Below are 12,388 nucleotides of genomic sequence, written 5' to 3' on the forward strand. Positions count from 1 at the left end.
AACTGAACCCGATCGAGCGATTCCTTCTCTACTGCTGCTAACTGAAGCCGATCGATGCTGCCTCTGGGATGAACAGTGAGCGTTGCGGGGGGGGGGGGATGAATAGTGAGCGGTGACGTTGCCTCTGGATGAACAGGACCCCGTGGTGTGGAGGGCTGGATGAACAATAGACGGTGGAGGGGTGCCCGTGGAGGGGTGGTTGAACAGGACCCCGTGGTGTGGAGGGCTGGATGAAAAATAGACGATGGAGGGGTGCCCGTGGAAGGGTGGTTGAATAGTAGCCGATGGAGTAGCGCGCGGTGGAGACTGGATGAACAGGAGCCCGTGGAGGCTGGAGGAGGTCGATGGTAGCCCGTGGAGGCTAGAGGAGGTCGACGGTGGAAATGAACAGTATCCCATGGAGTCCTGTTTTGCGGCACGCCACACCCCTCCCGATGAACAGGACCCCTGTTTCGACCGTAGGAGGTCCGTTTCGTCCATTTTGCAGTACGCCACACCCCTCCCGATCAACAGGACCCCGTTTCGATCGTAGGAGATCCGTTTCGTCCGTTTTGCGGTACGCCACACCCCTCCCGATCAACAGGACCCCCATTTCGATCGTAGGAGGTCCGTTTCGTCCGTTTTGCGGTACGCCAGACCCCTCCCGATGAACAGGATCCCGTTTCGAACGTGGACGGTCGAACACAAGGCCGTTTCCTCCGTTCTGCGGTACGCCAGGCCTCGTTTCCATCGCCTGTTCCGTCCAAGCCCTCCTGATGAACACGACCACGCATTCCGTTCCGACCCAGCGGTTGGCTCCCACGCGTTCCGTTGCCTCCAGATGAACACGACGAATTCCGTTGCCTCCCCATGAACACGACACATTCCGTGGCCTCCCCATGAACACGACGACGACACTATTTCTCCGTTCCGACCCAGCCATGTCAACGAGCCCTCGCCGTACGTATGCGCGAGTAGGCGTTCGAGACTCCGCCCGTATGTACACATACGTGGCCGTATTTTCTTTCTTGCACCCTGGCCGCTGTACGTACGTGTACATGCTACGTGTGCACCTCTACTACGACACGTGCGCGCCTCTACATCCACCAGTATATATGTACGTACACGTTCGCGACCAGAATGACAATGCTACGTATGATTCGACCAGGTGGATCCCAACTGTCAGGCACTTCCGCACGTGCGAAGATGTAGCTGGTGGGTTCGAGCAGTCACAGGGGCGAATCGTTTTATTTTTTTGCCCGGACGCACTTCCTTGTGTGCAAAGGTGTAGCTGGTGGGTCCCAGTAGTCAGGGGGGAAACTTTTTTTCGCGAAATACGGTGGCCCGTCTGGTGCATCCCCACTGTCAGGTGGAGGAATAATTATTTTGTGCGTAATAAGGAGGCACTTCCTTGCTGCGGTCGTGGACCTAGCTGTCAGCGTCTCCACGCACAGTACTCTTCCGATGGAAGTCGGTCGTTGACCACATTTACCATGCTGTGCTGAGAGCACCATGGCGGTGGACGACGGCGAGGCCTACGAAGGGGACGACACGGAGGTAGGGAGGACTCGGCAGTTGTTTCCCACACGGAGGGGAGTACGACTGTACGAGGGTTTACTGGTTCGTCTGCCGTCGCCGGAGAATAACAATGGGTGTGGGTGAGTAGAGGGATGGCTAGGCCAGCGATGGGAGTACGGTGGGGTGGTGAGGCCTGCGTGGCAGCACAGCCGGACGCGGGGAGGAGGGAGCAGGCAGTCCTGCCGGCGCTTGTTTGAGCGGCTGGAGCAGGAAGAGCAGAGATTGAAGAAGCACGACGGCCATTGGATGGACATCCAACAGTGAGTGCTTGTGCGTCAACCTTTTTTTAGGAAAGCCTCAAATCTATGGAAAACAGCATACATCCCATCTGCCATTATTTCTAATAATTTACAACCCATTTGCTAATTCTTAAGGTTAGCCCATATTCTTTTTGTTAGCATTACAGCCCATATTGTGGCCCCGGTTAAAAAATTATACGAAATTTTGCATATTTCGGTGCAGCCCGAACTGTTTTTAATCCCGAAATTTCGACTCACATTCAAACTGATTTTAAAAATAAATGTATATCAATATAAAATCCAACAAATTATCCACGCATAAAAATTAATGTAATTTAAAATCTTGAAATGAAAAAAAGATATTTGAAACTAATTGCCGGTTTGATGTGTTTTAAAAATGTACAACCCATTTCTCATTACTGATGGGCCATTTTCTCGGCCAGCCAAATAAAAGCACTCCTCGTCTTGAAAGATTTGCAGCCCAACAGGCCTGACAAAGTGACTTACTTGGCAAATCACAAAAAAACTGGGTTGTGGCCGTGGACCCAATTGTCAGCCTCTCCATGTACAGTACTCTTCCGATGGAAGTCGTTCCTTGACCATGTTGACCATGCCGCACGAAGAGCACCACGATGACGGATGACGGCGAGGCCTAGGAAGGGGACGACACGGAGCCAGGGAAGACGCAATAGTGGAAGCCCGCGGGAGAGGAGTACGAGGGTTCACTAGTTCGGCTGCGGTGTGAGGCTGCCGTCGCCGCAGGGCCTGGCCAGCGGTGGGAATAGTAGGGGCGGTGAGGCCTCTGTGGCAGCACAGCCGGCCACGGGAGGCAGGAGCATGCGGCACGACCGGCGTTGCTTTGGACGGCTAGAGCAAGAAGACCAGAGGTTGAAGAAGCACTATGGCTGTTGGATGGACATCGTACGGTCACTGGAGCTAGAATCGTTCATATTGACTAAGTTGACAAAGCCCTTCATCCTCGTCAACTTAGTAGGACCACAAGTCACCCTCCCACCAAGGTGGGTCCCAGCTAGCCGGGGGAGTATTCATTTTTTTGTGCGTAATAAGGATGCACTTCCGGTGGGTCCGAGCTGACAACGGGGGGGGGACGTTTTTTTTCGCGAAATATGGTGGCCCGTCCGGTGGGTCCCAGCAGTCAGGGGAAACGATTTTTTTCACAAAATACTAGTGGCCTGTCCGGTGGGTCCCCTCTGTCAGGTGGAGGAATAATTATTTTCCGCGTAATAAGGAGGCACTTCCTTGCGGCTGCCGTGGCCAGTTGTCAGCCTCTCCACATACAGTACTCTTCCGATGGAAGTTGGTCGTTGACCACATTGACCACGACGCTCCAAGAGCACCACGGCACTGGCGACGACGAGGCCTAGGAAGGCGACAACGCGGAGCCGGACAAGACGCGGCAGTGGATCCCCACACGGAGAGGAGTACGAGCGTTCACTGGTTCGGCTGCGGTGTGAGGCTGCCGTCGCCGTAGAATAACAGGGGGTGTGGGTGAGTGGAGGGATGGCCTGGCCAGTGGTGGGAGTAGTATGGGGGCGGTGAGGCCTCCGCGGTAGCACAGCCGGCCACCGGAGGCAGGAGCAGGCGGCACGACCGGCGCTATTTTGGGCGGCTGGAGCAAGAAGACCAGAGGTTGAAGAAGCACTATGGCCGTTGGATGGACATCATACGGTCACTGGAGTATTGACTAAGTTGACAAAGCCCTTCGTCCCCGTCAACTTAGTAGGCCCACAAGTCAGCCCAACAATATGGTGGGTCCCAGCTAGCAGGGGGGTATTCATTTTTTGGGCGTAATAAGGAGGCACTTCCTTGCGTGCGAAGATATAGCTGGTGGGTCCGACCTGTCAGCGGGGGGGGGGGGGTTGCGAAATACATAGGCCCTTCCTGTGGGTCCTAGCTGTCAGGTGGAGGAATCATTATTTGCGCGTAATAAGGAGGCATTTCCTTGCGTGCGGCCGTGGACCCAGCTGTCAGCCTCTCCATGTACAGTCCACTTCCGATGCATGTCATTCATTGACCACGTTGACCAGGCCACGCCGAGAGCACTAGGGCGGTGGATGACGGCGAGGCCTAAGAACAGAACGACACGGAGCCAGGGAATACTCGGCAGTTGTTTCCCACACGGAGGAGTACGAGGGTTTACTGGTTCGTCTACAGTCGCTAGAGAATAACAGCATGTGTGGGTGAGTAGAGGGATGGCTAGGCCAGCGATGGGAGTACGGTGGGGCCATGAGGCCTACGCGGCAGCATAGCCGGCCATGGGAGGAGGGAGCAGGCAGTCCCACCGGCGCTTGTTTGAGCGGCTGGAGCATGAAGAGCAGAGATTGAAGAAGCACGACAGCCGTTGGATGGACATCCAACAGTCACTGCTCTCGTGTGTTCACTAAGTTGACAGGGTGTTGCGTGTGCGTCAACCTTTTTTTTATGAAAGCATACGCGTCAACCTGTAGTAGGTGCGCAAGTCAGCCTCAAATCTGTGGAAAACAGCATACAACCCATCTACCATTATTTCTAATAATGTACAACCCATTTGCTAATTCTTAAGAATTTTTTTGGAGCCCATCTTCTTTTTGTTAGCATTAAACCCCATATTGTGGCCACGGTTAAAAAGTATATGAAATTTTGCATATTTAGGTGCAGTCAACTGTTTTTAATCCAGAAATATCGATTCACATTCAAACTATTTTGAAAAATAATTTATATAAATATAAAATCCAAATAATTGTCCATGCATAAAAATCAATGGAATTTAAGATCTTGTAATGAAAAAAAATTGAAACTAATTCCCGGTTTGATGTGTTTTAAAAATGTACAGCCCATTTCTGGGCAAACCGAATGAAACTCTCCTCGTCTTGAAAGATTTGCAGCCCAGCAGGGCCGATAAAGCAAGTAGGCCTTGTTTGGACATTTCTTTTAAAAAATAGAACTGGGCTAGCCATTTTCAGCAAGAAAAAAACACAACTGGGCTCATGATGTGGTAAACATAAATAAAACCCTGGCTAGACAGGCCACAGCCCCCGCACAGCCCCGTTGTTACCCTGATCCGTCACTAAAACAAGTATAAATAACAACTGCTTGTTCCTAAAAAAACTGCGCGACTTGTTGGGTCCCTGGTGTCAGCCGCTCGTAGTGTAATTCTCTCATTTATTGACTATGTTGACAATGGCGTGAGCCCCAGATGTCCAACCATTAGGAGGAACCATATTTTTGGGCTTGTACTATAGAGGCACTTGCTTGCGTACTGCCATGACGCTGGTGGGTCCCTACTGTCATCCTCTCCACGTACAGTCATCTCCTTGTTCCTCTCGGTTGTTGACGACGTTGACAACGCAAGAGGGCGGCGCACCGCGCACAATGAGAGAACCAAGGCCGCAAGGCGGAGGACGACGGCGAGGCCTCGGACGAAACGAATAGGAGCCGTTGAAGATGCGTCGGTCCATTCGCAGGCGGAGGGGAGTACGAGGGTTGACTGGTTCGGGCGCGGGTGCGTGTTGGGGCTGACGTCGCCGGAGAATAACAGGACGTGTGGGGGAATAGAGGGAGGGACTGGCCAACGTTGGAGGGTACGTACGGTAGGGCGGCGGAGGCGCAACCAGCCATGGGAGGCGGGAGCAGGCGGAGCCGACGGGGTGGTTTAGTTTGGGCGGCTGGAGGAAGAAGAAGACAAGAGATAGAAGATACACGACAGATGTTGGATGTCAATCCAACGGCTGGTAGGCAGAATCGTTTGTTGACTGGCTAGTAAGTCGACACCACCTTGGATAGGCTATTTCCTCGCGGGTCCCAAATGTCCGAATCCAAATCTATCACGGTCATGTAGCCTTTCCTATGAAAATTTACAGCCCATTTGATGTGCTAGATCAAAATAAGTTTGTGGGTGCTGGTGGGGGCTAATCACTTGGCTTCTGTAATGCACAGTGAGCTCAAGCAGCTGGCGAGAGTGATGTTATTTCCCTTGGTTGGGATTTGTTACAATATTTCACTCTAAATTAAACAAATGGCAAGCCATTTGCCTTGTTTCAAAGAAAATATGACAGTCACAGCCGAGTTGAAAAGGGCAGGAACATCTAACTCCATCTTACAAACTGTACAAAAGCACGAGGGTTAATTGTTCATCAGGTTTACGAAAAAACCAGATTGAAAAGGGCAACAACATCTAACTCCAGCACTGTTTTCGGTAGTCACAGTCAAATGGATCGGTCAGGTCTATCGAATGAACATCCTGGGTAGTAAAATTTACTGGATTATGACCATAATATGTTGTATATAGAAGCCCGACACGTTCAGAAGCTCTTTTTCCCACATGAAACTCCTTTTTTGCTCTTCGATATACCCATCCGTCAATTCAGTAAATATATGGGCTTTTGAATTGATTTTACTATTTACTAGTGTGGATGGGCTGTTTTGTCTTGGGCCCAGAGAAACAATTACTACTAGTACAGTGGAGACACTCTACAGCTACCCAGAAAAACAATTACTACTAGTATAGTGGAGACACTCTACCGCTTCCAGCTCCTCCTAGGTCATTGAAACGTCGCCCTCTACTGAATGTCGTTATACTTTTGTTCACCGACATGCGGGCCATGCAGCACGCGGGCCCAAATGCCATCCATCAAATTAGAAGGCAGTATGCAGGCGGAGAGTCATCCCGGTCATAGCGCGGCAGTAACGAGCCGTCGTATCACAAAACCCCACCTCCCCGCAGTCTAAGTTTGACGGACGAAGAAACCATCGTTTCACTCTTCGCTGAATCCCCTTCTCCCTCACCGTCTTCAAGAAAGGCAACACTCGCATCTACCACTGTTCTTCTCTCCGAATGAAGGGAAGGTAAGCGGATCCGTGATGTTGGTATATTTTCATTAAGAGAAAAAAAGAACTTTTGCAAAGCAGTAACCGATCCTCACTCTCTTTTTTGTTTCATTGTCATTGCGATTATGTTTTCCTTTCAGTGATCTCCTAGTATTCGTCAGTTTCATGATGGGCCAAGGAGAACCAGGAGAAGATCTGCCGATATTGGAGCAGACGCGGGAGGCTGATCCCCACGAGACAGAGAGCTCCAAGAAGATAGAGGCAACCACCGAGCCGACCCCAGATACGCTCACGGCCACTACTGAGATGGTCAACGCCCCGTTTGAGGTTACAGCCCCCGTGGCACTATAGGAGCAGTTTTCCCCCTTCGAGGATGTGTCCCCCCCCGCTGAGCTGCCCAAGGTGATTTCCTTATTTGCCGATCTCGATTGTGGTTTTTCATCTAAGTATGTGGTGATTTTTTTATAAAAGGAAGTATGTGGTGATTAATAATGCAAAGTTTTATTAGCTTCGATGCCATGCTATACATAGTGGTTTAAATAACTTGTGTTTCTTATACTGAAAAGTAATATAGAATTTGTTTCTGTTTCAATAAGAGCCCTGATGCAGACAAGGATTGTGTGGTTGTACATGTCACTCGCTATGAGGCGGACGACCTGAATATACGCACTGGGAAAACAAAGTTCTTAGGCTGTTGGATCCTGGAAGCCATTTGCAGTTATACCCATGAAGAGTTGTATTCCAGCCTCACTGTTGTCAGGCGTGTTGTCCAGGGTGTACCGAAGCACAAGAAGTTCAAAGCTACTCCTTCGTTTGTGAGGCATACTGTTCTTGTCAAGCTTACGTAGGAAGATGACGTGGCATGCCTCCACAAACAAGTTTATTAGTGGCAAGGCCACAAGGTTGTCTTCATGAAGGTTCACAGGATTGAGCTGCTGCGGGACGTCCTCGATAATGTTCATGGCAAGGTCCGTCTTGTGTCCAACCCAAATTAGATCGAGGCATGAAATAGTTGCCCTAGCTAGTGTTTAATAGTAGTTTGGATTGTGTCTAATTATCCGAACCTTGCCTGTTATCGACCCCTCTGGGGCTAGTACTTGTTTGAATCCGTCTATGGGAACTGCTGCTACTTTTGTGTGCCCATGAATCATGTGAGAACCATCGTAATTGTTGCCGAGACAGATGCGTCCTCACTAGTTTTTTCATGAATATGGCATGGTAAGACATAAGTTGTCACGGTTTATCATACGAGCAGTGTGTGTTTTGATGAAATAGAGCACTCGTTCGAGAACCGTGCGCTGACGTATACATAAGTACTTGTAAACACTGTTGGTGCTACCCCACTTGTAAGCAGTTGTGCAAAACACGGCACATTGGCTCAGCTCGCTTCAACACTAGGCTATCGACCAGCTAACAATCAACAATCTGTTGTCTGACATATAAGCAACTATGTATCTTGTTACAGTGGTTCATGCAGTTAATTGAGGCCACAATGTAATAAATTCCAAACGTTCACACGCTAGTCCAGCGCTCATGTGGAACACTCACATTAAACTCGTCTTCATAAAAAACATGAAAAGGATAAGTTAAGAAATTTTATACATCTCAATGATTCATAGAACATAACAAACATATACTAGTTCACAGCAAAAGACAAAGTTGTGAGAAGGTTTACAAATCAGGAAAAAACAAGCAAGGCTTCTCTGAGCAAAGGGCCTCCCGGCAGGCTTAAATTTCCTGGAGTTTACTCTGGTTTTTTCTTGTTGCCACCATCTAGGGTTAGGTTCTCTCATTCCAGGATAACCAATTATAATTGTGCTCTCAGCTGGAATGCTGAACTGAACCATGCAGTGTACTGACTAGCTGAAATGCTTGTGCATTCCACTAAATTTAAGCACCGCTATTTGCAGAAATAAGTAGACCACAATGCCTCTTGTCCGCGCACCTGTCCAAAAAACCGCCGTGCAGCCGTGCCAGCTAGTCCTGGGTCCATGGATGAACTAGTAGAAAGTGCATTCCGGACTAGGATGCAGTTGTTTTTGCTCGTCCCTGCACTGCAATCGAGAAGTAAAACGTACGAATCACCTTCTTTTAGATTGCGTTGGTCATTCTACCTTAGTTACTACCAATGTAGGGATACCTTGAAGACGGGAGGTTAGACGAAGGCAACGAGGGATAGCCATCTCATTTTGCGCAGTTGTACTAAAACTGAGGTGTGTGCTTTTGATTGCGCGGATAGAAACGATACAGAGACAGACATCCCGAAACGATATGGAGACAGACATCCCTGTTTGCGCAAATACGAAATACGGTTATTTAAACAGTGACAGATATTACTACTTTCCCCTGTTTCCTCTTAGAACCAAGTCCTAGATTCATGCTACAGCTTTCCCACTTTCTTCCCTGTTTGAACCAACGCTTTGAGTCGACTGTATGAACTAGCTTTACTTCTAATAATAGTAGAAGTCTAGGTGGCTTTGGAACAGCGGACGAAAGTAGAAAAGGATCCACACGAAGGGAGCTGGGGCAGTAGAGCAAGGCAGGTTTCGAAGGAATATATACCCGAGGGTCGTCGGGAGGCCGCATTTTGCGCATGTGGCAAAGACGACATCGGGAGGCCGCATCTTGGCCACAATACCGCAGGGAGGAAGAAGGGGTCGGAGGCCCTCCCAAGCCAGTGCTCTCTCGAAGAGAACGGCACGGCCGCCGATTGGGATGCGTGGGCAACCGTTGGTCTCCTCCCTCGCCGCCGACGACAGCATGAATGATGCACCTACACCCCTGCCCAGGTCGAGGTTGTCCGGCCGGATTTGTGACCAGCCGTGAGCTGAGAGAGAGTGTGGCCACCTATGTGTTGCTTAGATCTAGAGAGCATGAGAGATTGAACGAGAGGAACCCTAGTAAAGAAAGCGCTAAGGCTCCTGCTTTTATATATAGTGGAGTGATTTTGTTGTACCAGCTTCAAAAAAATGCGCTCCTACGTGTACCCGCGAGTGGGTGTGAGAGAACTAGTGTGTGCGTGCACTGCTTCTCTTCGTGAGAGTACAATATACTATGCCCAAAGAACGTTCGCCGCAAGAGTAATAGTATAAGTGTGTGATGTGTGAGCTAAAATAAAATGTGTGCGCCGTCTTTTGTTTTTTAGAAGTTCTGAGGGTAGGGTGTGAAGAGAACATATGTGCGTGACGTCTACCTGCAGATAGACGGTGGGTGCGACGTGCGAGTCTGCGAGAGGACTCGGGAGAGTCGTGACTCGTGAGGGTGCGTGTGCGTGAGAGAGAGGGGGGCACGTCTCAATGCAATGCATGTGTCCGTAAATCATTATCCGACAAACGTTCGCCACAAGCCTTTTCCTGACGAACGCCGTAAGAACCGTTAGATCAGCATCCGACAGTGTCAGTTTTGCCATGTCATTTAACAAAACAGCCACTCCTCCTACACATAAATCTTCCATGTGAGTGTTAGCAACTGCCGTATGCTCACTCCATTCCGAAATGCAGTGCATATAGCTTTATTGAAAATTTGAACCTCGCAAACTTTTACCGAGTTTTCGTGTACCAAATTGCACATGTAGAATACCATGTATATATCATTTCATTCATCTTCGAGAGGTAACTATAAAGATGGGTGAGGAGTCTACAAAGAAAGACCATCGTATCACCCGCAACAATTTCAAGCATCCTTTAGTGTCGAGGAATATCATAGGAACTCTATATGATATGATTTTTATATGATTTTTTCCTTTAGAGCCAATTGGTTCATAGGAATAGATTCATATACTCCACATTTCAAAGGAAATAAACATGATATCATTTCTATAGCTTTAGAGCCACTTGGTTCATATGAATGGATTCCTATACTCCCTTAATTTCAAAGGAAAATAAACATTAGCGTATATTCAATAGAAAAGTTCCTATGATATGAACCAAATTACATCTCTTTTCTAATCCCTCCTCATAGGAATTGAGATACATGTCATCTCTAGATTCAATAGAAAAGTTCCTATGATGTGAACCAAATGACATCTCTTTTCCAATCCCTACTCATAGGAATTGAGATGCTCCATGTCATCTCTTTCCCTACAACTTACATGTATACATCTTCTATTCCTAAACAGATAGTACAACCCACTAGTAGCTTTTTTTCCAAAACATGCAACTATGGCACAAGAACTATATAGTGTGCCAATAACTTTGAAAGATGGTCACTGGATGAAGCTAACCCGACAGTGCAGAGATAGGCAAATCCGAGCACTACTGGCTGTTGTATATCATCAACATTCCACCAGATCTGCCACATGTACAATTCAGAAGACTCCATGGTTGAACTTAAGTATAATGCACAAACCTCAAAACCCAAGCACTTCTCCTTTGTTCTAGAATCTTCTGTATCATAATTGATTATTTTTTTCTAAATGAATTGCCATTATTTGTTTTTTACTTTATGATTTACAATGCACAACCCCATGAATCTTAACATTTTTATAAAACTAATTGATTTTGAATGAGATGAACTATAAGAACTAAACAAACATCTACATCATGCATATATGACTCAAAGCTTTACATGCTATAGTGTGTATTTATTCATAATTTGGTTTCGAAATCTCATGCGTTCAATACATGTGTACCTTACTAGTTTTGAGTAGAGTAGAAAATTTCATGCGGCCCCGGGTATATCAAAATGCAGGGCCCATGCATCATTGCCTTTCGGTCGAACCTACGTCCACAATTTTTTGTATGTACTATATCTCCACTGGTCCCCGAACCCAAAATGCTGCCTCGTTCCCGTAAAACCAAGCGGCCCACACATATTTAAGGCGTCGACTCGAACCCGTTTACTACGACGTGGCCCCGCACGCCGTAGTACTCCTACAAACCCTACCGCCGCACTCATCATCGGTTTTCTTCAAGAGGACGAGGGAGAAGCCGATTTGTAGTGGAGGCGCTTTCAAAAAAAGGATCTGTAGTGGAGACCCCTACCCTAGGGTGCCCTAGGTAGCTGCCGCACGCATCATTGTTTTCTCTTTTCTTTCTGCTCTTGCGCCCTAGAGTGAAATGATGGTTGCTTAGTTTGTCCAGCTTAATGCGGGAAAGGTGGGGCTTTGTGATTTGACCCCTCATCGCTCATTTTCTACTACTGCGGCGCTAGAACCGGGTGCCTCCAATTCCAACCGCTGCTCCGAACTGTAATTTGGTGCATCGCACGTGGAACAAGATGGTGGATGAGCCACATGTCAGCCAAAGGGATCATGCTAAGTGTGTCGCCATTTCGTGTGTAGATTGACCCTGCTTGAGTTGCTATGCCAACATGACAGGAGCAGCCTACCACTTGGTTTTGCTCCTTGGTGAATCCCGACTATATTGATCTAAAAAGATATGTGCTGAACTACCCTCTCCATCTCGGTTTTTTTATTTTTAGGCGTCTCGGTTTATAGGGCCTGCACGTAGTTCTAGGTCATCCATTTGACTAACTAAATATGAGTTACTATGTCACAAAAAGTATATCATTGGGTTCTTAAGCGGATGTAGTTGTATTCAAAAGTCGAGGGCGGGGCTTTTCCTGCGTGGTAGGCGGGGCAGTTCCGCCTAGTAGGTTCGACAGAGACGTGAGAAGACGAGGGAGTAGGCTGCTGCAAACGTAGGGCTGTGTGATTTGACAGCGAGTTACTGCTGGACAGGTGGGGCCCTGTGATTTGACTTGCCATTATCATTTTAACTGCGGTGCTATGACCGGCGTGAGTCTCCCGATTCCTGACCACCTCC

The sequence above is a fragment of the Triticum urartu genome, chromosome 5A (assembly GCF_056163025.1).
Source record: "Triticum urartu cultivar PI428250 chromosome 5A, HENAU_Tu73, whole genome shotgun sequence".
NCBI classification, from domain to species: Eukaryota; Viridiplantae; Streptophyta; class Magnoliopsida; order Poales; family Poaceae; genus Triticum; species Triticum urartu.